The 14443-nt window shown below is 32.0% G+C and overlaps 1 protein-coding gene across 1 annotated transcript in view; it reads left to right on the top strand.

Moving 5' to 3' along the window:
* The window catches only part of LOC133190024 (TPR and ankyrin repeat-containing protein 1-like), a 490694-nt gene that overhangs the window by 258787 nt on the left and 217464 nt on the right, over window positions 1-14443 (top strand). The window lies entirely within an intron of this gene.

The following is a 14443-nucleotide window of genomic DNA, read 5'->3' as shown; positions in this document are numbered from 1 at the left end:
AGATACCCGGAGTCGTCCGTGCGTGACGAGCGACCCTGTCTGACAAACAGTTAGGTTCAGTAGAGCAGAAAATTGCCGATGTCGACATATGCCAGGTAAATTTTGCTCTTGGGACTGTGAATATACGTCGAGATAACCCGGGTTGTCGACATTACCGAGGTCGACATATCAGAGTTTTTGCAAATCATTTATATAGTAAATACTGCCGGGACCGCGGAAGGATGTCGACATATCCCAGTATATGACTATAATTAAATATTTCGGGTACTAATTGGCTTAGAATCATTAAACTTTGTCAGTTGATGCATCTTGGGTCTTCAGAGTAAGTCAACTGAAAAGTAGGTCACCATGACCTACTTTTGAAAATTTATGGCTTCAGTTAAATATTTTCAGGTACTAATTGGCTTAGAATCATCAAACTTTGTTAGTTGATACATCTAGAGTCCGCAGCGTTGGTCGATTTGAAAGGAGGTCACTGTGACCTATTTTTGAAATTTTATGGTTTTATTAAAATATATCAGGTTTTTATTGGCTTAGAATCATCAAACTTTGTCAGTTGATGCATCTTGGGTCCTCAAAGAATGTCATCTGAAAAGTAGGTCACTGTGACCTACTTTTGAAATTTTATGGTTATAATTTTAAAAATATTTTAGGTATTAATTGGCTTAGAATCATCAAACTTGATGCATCTTGGGTCCTCAGAGAATGACAAGTGGTAAGTAGGTCACCATGATCTACTCTCAGGTACTAATTGGCTTAGAATCATCTGGGTTCTCAGAGTGTTTCATCTAAAATGTAGGTCATGATGACCTACCTTTGGAATTTCAAGGCTTTATCTAAATATACAGGATACTTAGAGGCTTCAAATAGAAGTGATAGATTGTAAAATTTATCGGAAGAGCGATTCAAGGCCCTTGGGCCTCTTGTTATATCAAGTCTTGTAGTAAACTGCAAATTAATTGAAACTGATTTATGCTACTTGATTAACTAACATCATTTTGCGCAGGATAGACGATTATAAATAGAAAATTCAATATGTTTTATCCAACCTAAATTCCCTTAGCTATGCACAAATATGTCGTATGTAAGTCAATATCCAGTACCAAACATTATTAGATTTATCATTATAGCCAGCATGTTGATTGTTTTTCTTGATGCATATATGTAAGAGGTATTGAACGCACATGTATACCTGTTTTCAAATGTATGCGTGTATCTTCTATCTGACTACGGAAATTTCGTATACCTGAGCAATACATAGGGCTCAGGGCGGGTGTGACCGGTCAACAGAGGATGCTTACTTCTACTTGGCACCTGATCCCACCTCTGGAATTTCATGGGGTCCGTGTTCTATGCCCGGTTTACAGATTTATATTGTTTGTAGGTTCTTTGAGATTGTTAGTTCACCTTCTTCATTCAAATCAATTGTACCTACCTTTAAATGAATTGAAGATAGCTTTAATTCAATTAAACATATGTATAATTCATTTGGAGAAAGGTACATCTGATTTAAAGATAGATATGATAGAATTGAAGATAGGTACAAAGAATTAAAGACAAAAATATTTGGTTTAGAGATAGGTGCAGTTGAAATGAATCTTAAAATATAAAGATACTGGCAATAATAACTACCCCCTACAAAACTTTTGTGCGTTTCCCTAGATTTTTCTAGCCAATCGAAGGAGAGTTCATTATTTTCAGTTGCACAAAAACGAATTGAACCTAGGTAAAATTGATTTACACCTATATTCATTTCCTTTGAGGAGGTTTTTAATTGCACCACCTTTAATTGAATTGTACCTACAATGTTTATTTAAATCTATTGTACTTATCATTTAAAGATAAGTTGAATTCAATTGCACCTATCTGTAACTGAATTATAGACAGGCGTAATTCAATTTACGATTGGTGTAAATCATTTGAAATTAAATATCATTTTAAGATAGGTATTATTATTTACACCCCTCTTTTATACAGTTAGACCTATCTTTAATTCAATTAAACTTATCTTTAATTTGTTTGGAGATTAAATGAAGATTGGTACAAATATTTTAGGATAGGTGCAAATATTTATGTTAATTTGGCGTTCCATAAAGCAGGCAGGTATATTTAATTATCATTAAGTGGAGACGATCTAGAGTGCTTACGTAACAACTTTTTAAAAATAAATCCACAATGAAAAGAGACTTGTTCATTTTCTTAGTATAATATTTATTTTTTTCTATGTTTAATTACATTTACATGTATCATTACAAATCTTTACCATTCAAGGTAAGCCATTAAATGTGTGTATGTCATGTCTCAGTAAAATGTATCCTGTAGTATTCAACAACTTGAAATTTGTAAATTTAAAATATTAAATCATAGCAAAATAATGAAATGATATGTAACTCTTTCTCTCTCTCTCCGTACAAAATGCAATGTTGGTTTCAAAATTTGTATTCAATGAATCGTTGCATTAATTTGCAATAAATCCGATGCAATTTTTAATTTAATATATCAAAAAAATTAACAGCATGGAAATTAAACTGATCATTGTTTCAAGGAGGGTTTTAATACAGGTTCGAGAGATATCTACAAACTCACCACTTTTACTGCCCTATTTCAAATAATAAATATATCAAAGTAATTATGCACTCTCTTTCCTTTAACTTTTCTTTCTTTTAAACTTCTTTTAAAAAGCACAGCTTGAAAAAACGATATAATCAATGTAAAATGCATTTTGATAAAACAGGAAATGTACATCTACGTGATGAAATATGGAGATAACGAACAGTAATATCATATTTCCTCACGATATGCACCATGTTATATACATAGATAAATCTACCTCCAAATCCTAGCATAAAGATGATACTGATCGTATTTCCACGTTTTCCTGTTGTACAGTAGATCAAACATTTCCTCGTGATTTAGAGCATCATGACAATAAATGTGCTCTGAAAGAACTGTATCATGTTATGTTCTAGGAAGTATTAGACAAATATATAAAATCCATTCTGAAACAATAAAAAAGAACAAAAGACATGATTAATTTTATTTATATAAATATTGAAATATATTGCCATTAAGAAATAATTGTTATTCCTTAATGCGAAATGAATTGAGGAGAGCAAGCACTTTGAGCCAAGAACATTTTTTTCATATTTTGTTTACTACTAAAATAGTCATTCACATTTTAATGACATTTTATTATGAAGCTTCTTACCTCATTTAAAGGGACATGGGCACAGATTAAAATCTCCAAAATTTACAGTCGAATTTGTTGACTTACATATTGCAAGAGGTTTCAGACTGATATATTTAAAACCTGTCTATAAACTTTCAGCAAAATTTATTAAAAAAAAAAACAAACTACGAAATATATGCAAGTTTGATTGTCATGCATCCTTTCATTTTCATGAACAATTTATCCTTAATATTCAGGGAAAGTGGAAAATCTGAAGTGTATTAATGAAGGATATTAGATTTATAAGTCAAAAAAAAGTCAGAAACTGTTAAAAAAAAAATGAAAAACAACATAGTGAACATACAGATGTGGTCAGTGATTTTAGCAATGTAAGCAATCAAACGCATCTGGTTAAACATTAACAATAATAGAGCTCGTGTCAATGTTTCAGGATTTCCACAACCTCGTTAAAAGTCAGCATTACGTAAATTCTGTGGTCGTTATAAGAGCCTTGTTAGCAAAAACAAAAAAAACTACCATTGGGTCGTATTTTGACATGTATTTCATATCAATTGTTAACCCTTTTTTATTCTAAATTTGACTCCGTCTACCTGATCAATACGTACTGCTGAACGGTCGAAAGGGGTTACTTACTCCTCCTAGGCACCTGATCCCACCTCTGGAATTTACAGGGGTCCGTGTTTTATGCCTTGTTCATAGATTTGTATTGTTTGCAGTTTTTTACGATCTATCACAACATAGATGTCTGGTGAAAAGTAATGAAGAATATCGTTGTCATTAAGAATTTACATATATGTCGAAGTAATTAAAATAGAAACTCAAAATTGTTAATAAGACAGCAATGAAATTGTGTTAACGCTCATTTAAATGTTTTAGCAAGACAGGCATTTGTCATTAAATGTCTATATAAAGTTTTGGTATTTTATGTTTAAGTACCAGTTTTTCTGCCCATTATTAGAATTTTTATGCAAAATTAAACAGAATAAATGGTTTGTAAGGAACAAAAAACCAGTTAAGCACAAAAGTATAGTTAATCATTACAAATTAAGATCAGCGCAACCACTGACCTCTGAAAGCATCCATATTGTGATCAGGAGCAATGGAAAAATGAACATCCCTTGTCGGCCTGTTGCATCCGCCGTGGGCCCTTTTTTCTTGATCGGGTAAATGAAGTATTCCGTAAACAAATCGGTCGAACAATTTTTATTAAAAACTTGAGTCATTTTCATATTAACAACAATTTTCTTCGCAAACAATGTAATTATAATGAAGATACAAAAGCTAAATGTTAACTTAACGAGATTGTTGATACCCTTTTAACATCAACTTATTTTCAGAAGTCTGTCTCGGTGTAGACATTGTTCTCACGCAGAAACATGCCCTTGCGTATTTAAAATATCAGACAAATAAACAAGAAATCATGGGTACAAGAAAAATAAAAGAGTGTTATTCAACTTATTAGTACCATCGTATGTCTTGTACCCATGATTTCGTGTTTCTTTGTGACTCTCAATTTCATAACTAAATGAAATATCCGAAGATTTTCCTGATATACCGTGAACAGATTTGATAATGATTACGATGGTAAATGCAAACATAGGTACCGTCAAAAAGTGCTCCAATCTGTTTTTAGTCATTCTTTCAATCTTAGTGGAAATTTATGAAGGATCTTTCGAGAACATCAGAGTTTCAAAAAAATTAGAATTCAGAATTTTTCGTTTGAATTTAAAAAAAAAACTCAATTTAACTTATTCTTTTTAACTTACCTTGGATACAAATCATGGGTACTATACAAATACGTGTAAAAGACAAATAGAGTGTTTCGTCTGACGAAATATTTTTTACATCGGTAAAAAAACTTCAAGAGTAACTCCACCAGCCTTCGAATTTTAGCATAATCACAAACTAGGAGAGTTCTCTCTCTTTAAATACTATAGTGTCGCATATTCACAGAAATCAAATAAAATGCATTATCTTCGTGAAACGCGAAGATAACGAGCCGTATCATGCGCTAAAGTCCGAATAAATAATACAAATTGTGAGCAGAGCAACACGAATCTGTTAAAACAGAGGTGGAATCATGTGCCATGGAGGAGTGAGCATCGTCTATCGACCTGTCACACCCGCCGTGTGTTCCTTGTCATGATCGGGTTAAAATCTCATATATTCTCCTATATATCCAAAAGATTCTTACTTACCCTTATGGAACGCCGGGACTGTCTTATATGAGGATTAAACATTATATGCAGTGTTCTCTTCATTATATGTGGTACTATTTTAATTATATGAAGTAGTTTTTACAGCATATCGTGTGCAACTTCCATTATATACAGTACTTCTTTCATTATATGATGTAGATGTGTCATTATATTATGTACATCTATCATTATATGAGGTGTTTTTATCATCATATGAAGTGCTTTTAACATTATATGCGGTAGATCTAACATTATATGCAGTGAACACAACAATATGTTATGTACTTCTCACATTATATACAGTATGTTCATCATTATATGTAGTATTTCTGTTATTATGATGATGCTGATCGTTAAATATTATGTCCGGTCCTGTTAGCATTCCGTGCGGTAGATTTTGCATTTCGTTATCATGATGTAGACACAGTATTATATGCGGTGCTTTCTTCTTTACGTGTATGATCTTTCGGAAGCTACCTTTCGGAACCCCCCTTGTTAGATTTAGAAAGTTCTACATTTTTTCGTTCTTAGATATGAAAATTCTTATTGAGTTTGGGTTATCTTTAATAATTGGTAATCAACCACACGTCAGCCAAAGCATCGCGGAATAATCACATACCACACAATATTTATCCCAATATTAAAGGAATTTCGAAGTCATATCAATACTTCAGTAGTTTACAACAAGAGAGAGAGAGAGAGAGAGAGAGAGAGATGCACTTATTACAATGTATTACTGAAATAATTTTATTGTTCCATAGTATTAATTGTTAAACTATGGCGTATAAAAAATTGCTGAAATTGTCTTTAGTTAAATACTATGTGAATGTTATGTAATGTATCAGGAAAAGATAAACGATTTTCAGAACAGAAAATGTATTGAGTCGTGGGTTGTACTTCAAGATTTTACTTCTAAAAAGATATGTGGTAAAATTACCCAGTAATACAACGTATATATATATATATATATATATATATATATATATATATATATATATATATATATATATATATATATATATATATATATATATATATATATATATATATATAGGCCCCCTCTTCCAAATAAAATGAGAGATAAAAGGGTAATTTACATTGTGAAAAATTAGCACATCCCACCTCTAAAAAACAAATAAGTAAATACATGTAGTGTTTTCTATAAGCCGTCGTTGAAGCCCTGCGTACTCGAAGGCGTAGGAATGCAGTTAGTTTTTTCAGGGGCGTCGGCAAAGGGGCGGCGATCGCCGCCCCGATAATTTTGAAAAAAAAAACACACACACCCACACACACACACACACACACCAAAAAAAAGAAATGAAAAATGAAAGAAAAATAAATGAGAAAAACAAAATCTTAACATTTGTAATGGCAATATCTGTGGTCAATGGAGCGGCGAAGTGTGAAAGCTATTGTTTACACAGAGGCAAATTGGGATGTACGTGTACGTGTGTAATTATATACCTGTACCTGGCGTTTGTAAACAATAAGCATGGTATCCATCGCTCTACGTGCAAGTTTGCTACAAATTCTTTATCAGGCCCACAGCTAGCAACGTTTTTGGAAATTCTATTTTGGGGGGTGGGGGGACTCTCTAAGTTGCCGGATTTTTTTTTCTTTTCAATTCTTTTGGAATTTATCCGATTTCGACCTGACAGCAACAGAAAGTGTGTATGAAAGGGGGGGGGGGGGCAGCATCATTAATGAATTTCTACATATCGAAACTTAAGCCTATTCTCAGAAAAAGTGGAGAAATTGGAGAAAAAAAATTAGAGCACCCCTTCCTAACACCCCCACCCCCCCCCCCCCCCCCGCGTATAACAGGCCTGTTCATTGTCTAATGAATTGGTCTATCGATGTTTGGAAATCTTTGATGAATCGAAGTTGTAAGCTATTAAAATTAAAGCAATATACTAAAATAATGGGTAACAAATACTATTTAAAACAACTTCAGATGATTTTTTTATGTCATACACATTTCTGCATTTCAAAAATGGGGGGATTATGAAGGATTAATCACCCTCTTCATTTTAAATTTCAGTAACAAGATCGAAAAGCTCCCCCCCCCCTTTTTCAGTTTTTTTTTCTTGAACTGATTTTAAAAATATGCATATTTTTTTCCTATGTTTCGGATTGAATGAAATTCGTGAAAAACGGAGAGGTCCTTATTTAAAAGCTTGCCATTTCACTTGTAAGCATTATCCATGCGAACGCAGTTTTGAAATCCAGATATTTGACTATATAAGATACAATCCAAAGCCAAGTAAATTTTTCTTAACCGTGACTACATGCATGTATGCATTCTTTCGGCGAGTAACTATAAATATTATACAATAATAGAAATTTATATGTATTTTAATCTTTACCTCATAAACCCTTCAAAGTTCTTTCTATGCCGTTTCGGAAAAAAAAAACCAATAGCTCCTAGCTAATTAAAAATATTCCGTTTTTTTTTTATCTATAGTTCATATAACTTAATTCACATAAAACATTTTTTTGGTTGCATGTTTAATTGTTCTTTATTAATCAGAAAATAAAAATATCAAGATTTTGGCTGAAGTCTTATTTTAGTTGGTTAGGACCCCTCCCCCTTTTCGATCCAGTTCACCTCAAATTCTTGCCGACGCCCCTGTTGTTTTTTATTATATCTTTTTTGACATTGATTGTCCTATATATGATATGAATCTTTTTGAAAGTCATATTGTTCACACAAAAAATAGAAAATGCCTCAAATTTTTTCCACTCCAAAATATTTCTATCAACACCCCCCTCTCTCTCTCTTTACTTCATACCATGAAATAGAATGGATTTTATTTTACTCTTTTACCCTATACTTCATATCTTTATAAAAACATTTTAACCTGTTCACGGAGCATAAATTTTTATATACGCATGCTTTTATTGTACTGAATTCAACAGGAAAGGTCGGAGTTCTCAAGGTACCGAATTTTTAACAGAGAGTTCCGAAAGGTAGCTTCCGAAAGATCATACACGTAAAGAAGAAAGCACCGCATATAATACTGTGTCAACATCATAACGAAATGCAAAATCTACCGCACGGAATGCTAACAGGACCGGACATAATATTTAACGATCAGCATCATCATAATAACAGAAATACTACATATAATGATGAACATACTGTATATAATGTGAGAAGTACATAACATATTGTTGTGTTCACTGCATATAATGTTAGATCTACCGCATATAATGTTAAAAGCACTTCATATAATGATAAAAACACATCATATAATGATAGATGTACATAATATGATGACACATCTACATAATATAATGAAAGAAGTACTGTATATAATGGAAGTTGCACACGATATACTGTAAAAACTACTTCATATAATTAAAATAGTACCACATATAATGAAGAGAACACTGCATATAATGTTTAATCCTCATATAAGACAGTCCCGGCGTTCCATATACCCTCACACTTGAGCTAAGTTTAATATAAACACAGCGCGTAACTGTATACAATATCGTCAAATGTCACTTTTTTTATTTCAATTTTGAGCATTAATATTATGCTTTTAAATTACGTATTCAAAAGGCCTTGAGTGCCAAGTATAGGTATAAATTTGCAGCCCTCCACCGGTAAGTGGTGGCGTCTCCATATGAGCGAAAAATACTCGAGAGGGACGTTAAACAACATTCAAACAAACAAACAAACAAACCTTCCGAGAAGTCATGCATTAGAAAAATGCCTTGTAAATTTTCAATGTTTTTTTTTTAATTTTATAAAATTCAAAATGCATGTACTTTATTTCAGTTACTTAGCTATGAATTCAAATATAGACAAATAACTCGGTCAAAAATATTCTAATGTTTTAAACGCCAATTTCAAATTTACTACTATATGCTCTAAGTTTTGGACTAGAGATTACATATATTCGGAATATTGAGACACAGCAAAAAGTGATGGTCAAAATGAAACTTTTGTTAGGGAAGGGAGTGACAGTGTTACTAACATGAATCATTAATTCTGTTGTATGCGTTAATTTAACCAACTTATAATTTTTTTTAAAAAACATGAAATGCTGAAAAGGGACATAAAGTTTAAAACAAAGGTATTTCAAAGAATTTTCATATTCTATCACAGCATATTTAAAGGGATAAAATATAATCAACAAGTAGTAATTACAAAATTATGGAATTATACAAGCTTTATCTGCAGCTCCATAATATATACAATCTGATCCTATATAAAGCAATATTTCAAATATAGCCGATATTTATTTCAAGACAATATAGCTGATTGTTGAAATAATAAAATTAATAAATCAATTTATCAAGTCACAATATCTACATCTAAAGTTGCTTAAAATCAATATGATAACTTAAGATAATACTTCACAAGATACAAAGAACTTTATTTCAAGACTTCACTTGATCTCGTTTTCAATCAAAGAAATTATCTTATGAGAAAATAGGCAGATAAAGTGTAACAAATGATAAAACTTACTTATTATATATATACATATTGACTGCTTATATTCTAACTAGGTATTCGTCCATATATATTTTGTAAATAATTTTATGAAAATAAACCTATTTAAATATGAGGTACTTGTCTCCCAGTTGATTCGATACACAAGAGCATGCTCTACGTTTGAACAATTTCCAAAAGCTATTGACAAACAAGTTGATGAAAAAGTTTTATAGTCAATACAATGACCTTGTCAGCAAATACAACCTATCATTAAGTCAAATTCTGACTGACGTTTTTCATACGACCGGTAATTGTTAGGCCATAATTCACACACTGAAATGTCTACGGATTTTTCCATTTAACCCGATTATGACAAGGAGCACACGGCGGGTGTGACTGGTCGGCAGAAATGCTCACTCCTTCCATTGCACCAGATCCCTCCTCTGATGTTTTTGGAGGTCCGTGTTTGCTCTGCTCCCGATTTGTACTGTTTTTATGGATTTTGAGCTTGAATACTGTTCATTATCTCCATATTTCTATAAATCCTCAACCCTGACAAAAAATAATATTAATAGTCAACTATATTGATAACTTTAACACTATGGAATATAAAAGGTAGCGAACAGTGATCAATCTTATAAATACAATAGACAAATCAATCGTAAACAGGGGGCAAAAACACAGATCCAAGGATACACGGGAGGTGGGATCAGGTGCCTAGCAGTAAACAGTCCCTGTTGACCGGTTACACCCGCCCTTAGCCCTGTGTATTGATCAGGTATACAAAGTACTCCATAGTCAAATTAAATATAATAGCAGTGACCTAATAAATGGTATCATGCCGTAGAATATGCGGAAAGATGATTTAAAACGGGGGGGGGGGGTTCAAATCCTTGTAACATCAATTTATTTGTCAGTAGTCTGTTTCGGTTTTTAAATTGATTGTACTCAGAGCATGTTCTTGCGTATCAAATCCATTGCGAGACATAATCACCATAACAAGGTGATGATAGAATATTACTACATTAAAAGAAGTTGACGATTGAAAAGCTGAAGTAATCCACTTTGTCATATAGTTTAGTTATTAGTTTGGCCAATATTAACTATAGTCAATAAAACATCAAAATATGAAACAAATGTTGTAGCATCTGTAGTGTCTTTTATTCTGAGTTCACTGTGATAGATCGAGTCCACATATGAATGAAAGTAACTATTGTGAATTATATATAAAAATGCTGAGTTGACATGGCGGGTGTGACCGGTCAGCAGGGGATGCTCACACCTCCATGGCACCTGATCCCACCTCTGATGTTTGGAGGTCCGTATTTGCTCTGCACCTATTTTGTAATGTTTAATGGACCTTTGAGCTTGAATACTGTTCGTTATCTCCATATATTTCATTGAAGGCAACAGCAAGAGTTTTCTTTTTCTCGTGTAGAAGGTTTTCAATAAATTCTGCTCCATGTTAATTAAACAACAGGCTAATAAAGGAACACAATTTGTGTTAGCTATAGTGATTGATAATTTTGACACATTGTTTTGTTAAAGCTATAACTTTTATATCGCTACATGTATAAGATGATAACTACACAACTGATATATTAGAATTGACATATACTTAAAATTCATGTTATATTCTTTAATTCCTCTGATTATTACTTTTCCTGATGGTTTCATAAAATCAGATCTCGGAAATTTCCTCACTTCCTTGTAGACAGGTAGTTTTAAGATTTCATGGCGAGCATTTGCAAATAATTAAGAAATGGTCGTTCTCTACCTTTAATGTTAGCTATGGTGATCAAATATGGCTTCTTCTTTTCTTTTTTTTTAACTTTTCCACAAGAAAAACAGTCAATTGTTCTTTGAGATTTGCTTTTATCATTATTCATTTCGCTCAAAATTATTTTGGCGTTTGAATAAAAATTTCTCTTTTTGCCTTCAAGGACAAGTATAAACTTAAGGTCTGACGATATGTTTCTCGAATAACTGTTTTGAATCTCTTCATAATATATAACAAATAAATAATAATTATCATTATCTTGTGATTTTTAAACTGTTTTTAAATGTCTGGTATCTTGAACAAAAGCCTGGTAAGATACCTTAATATTTTATAAGGAAACTTAGTAAAGTAGCAATACCTCAATGACTTCTTGGGGAAAATTATACATTATGGAAGAACGGGCCGCCTGAAGAGTTATTCCTCTTTACATATTATAGATTTGCTTATTCACATATTGTATCTATCATTAGATCCTACTGTGAATTTAAAAGATTCTTCCTTGCCCTCACATTTTCTTCGAAATACTTCCCGTTTACTATCAGCACGGTACAGAACATTTAACGTCAATATGAAAATTCATCAATTGTCACCCAATCAAATTACAAATATCGATGAAAAATACAGCTTTCATGCTTTTCAAAAGGTATCCTCCCCGAGTCCAATCCAGTCATAAGATATCTGATCAGAATTGATTTTCTGACGTTTTTGTCCGATAAGATTAAACAGATTTGATTATTCAGAATTGTGTAGGGTCAAATAAGCCAGACATAACCCTTTTTTCATTCTATTCAATGAAGACAAAAATGCAGTATTTGCATCTTTACCAACAACCGTCCCAAAAATGAATTGAATTCTCATTTATCTTAAGTTACAGTATACATCCATCTTTCCTATATTTTTATTGAATTTTACGCATTTCTTTGAGATATAATCAGGATAGATAGAGTTACAAATCCATTTTCCTTCAATTATTTTGACATAGCTGTATGTACATCTAACTTCAATTTATTTCAATAACTTGTCGTTATTATTCACTCATTCCGCTTTTCCCACCTATATTAAGGACTAGTTAGAAGAAAATCCTTCTTTCGGATTTAGAAAATTTAAAATCAAAAAAAATTTACCAAATTCAATAACATCAAAATGTACGACTTTTCGACACTTTATACAACCATTCCCGCGATAAATTAAAGTTCAGGCTTTATGGCTTCTTAGATAACTGCTTTTTCAATAAGAATGGAACTCGTAAATTTACTTACCATGTCACTGGTAATTTGAAAAAAATATTTTGCTAAAAACATTCTGATTCTACACACAAATACTCTAAAGTAAATATTAAAAAGATGCATGAGTTTCTGATTGACAGTATCTATGTAGTTATTGGAGATCAGATCTTCCAACAATCTGTTGGGATTCCCATGGGTACCAATTGCGCCCCCTTATTAGCAGACCTATTTTTGTATTCATATGAAGCAGAATTTATTCAAAAACTAATACATGAGAAGAAGACTCTTGCTGTGACCTTCAACTCGACATTTAGAAATATCGACGACGTATTATCAATTAACAATTGTTACTTCCATTCATATGTCGACTCTATATTTACCCGTGAACTTGAAATAAAAGATAATACTGAGTCTGACACATATGTTCCATATTTGGACATTTTACTAGAAAAAAGACGTTAATGATAATTAACAACAAAATTTTATGATAAACGTGATGACTTCAACTTCTCTCTCGTCAAATTCCCTTACTTATGTAGCAATATATTCTGTAGCTTATAGAGCAATGTAGCTTTTCTTATCTATGTAGTAATAACCCTTAATCACCTGAATATGGTGTTTACATCTCACAACTTATTCGACACTTAAGAACATGCTCCAGCTACAATTATTTTTTAAACCGAATCAGATTACTGACAGATAAGTTGATGTTACATGAATTTCAACAACCTCTTTTAAAGTCAGCAATTCGTAAATTCTAAGCATGGTCATTATAATGTCCTTGTTAACAAATATAACCTATCATTGGGTCATATTTTCACTGACGTGTTTCATACCAATTGTTAGGCCTTTGTTTTTAAACTGAATTTGACTAAGGAGTGTTTCTTTTACCTGATAAAGGCGGGTGTGACTGGTCAACAGGGGATGCTTATTCCCCCTACACACCTGTTCCCACTTCTGGAATTTCCAGGGTCCGCGTTTTATGACCTTTTAACAGGTTTGTGTTGTTTATAGATTTTTTGAGATCGATCATTGTTCATTATCATCACCTTTTTCATGAAACGAGGTTGTATACGTCATTATCTTCCTCAGTTGTTGATATCTGAACTATCTATCTTTAAAGTTTTAGACGGAAGAACAAATCATCAGATTTTCTTTAAAAGGATTTTAAAAAGTTTTTGGTATAAACTGAGGATAATGGAATAAGAATCTTAGATGATACAGTGTATATCTAAAATTGGCACAGAAGGAGTAAACACACGAAGAAATTATAATTAAAACTATTAAACACCAAAGAATTTTTTTTATTGAATTTCAACAGTAGTTTCTCAATCAAAGATCAAAACAAAAAGCAAAAAAAAAAAAAAAAACACACATAAAACAAAACAAACAAAAAAAAAACAAAAAACAAAAACAAAACAAAACAAGAATAAGATAAAGTAAAACAACAAAAAAAATAGAGTAAACCATTGTCTGATTTTACATTTACCAATTACAATCATTTAATGGCCAATGTAAAAATTATTAAAGTCTATAAAAAGCGCTAACTATCAATCTGAATTGTCTTAATTCCAGAACAAAGACATAGAAAATAGTCCGAAT

The sequence above is a fragment of the Saccostrea echinata genome, unplaced genomic scaffold (genome assembly GCF_033153115.1).
Source record: "Saccostrea echinata isolate AGI-Se365-2 ecotype Australia unplaced genomic scaffold, CSIRO_AGI_Sech_v1 ptg000020l, whole genome shotgun sequence".
Taxonomy (NCBI): Eukaryota; Metazoa; Mollusca; class Bivalvia; order Ostreida; family Ostreidae; genus Saccostrea; species Saccostrea echinata.
Note: the sequence above shows the minus strand (reverse complement) of the source record. Positions and strands in the feature narration are given on the sequence as shown.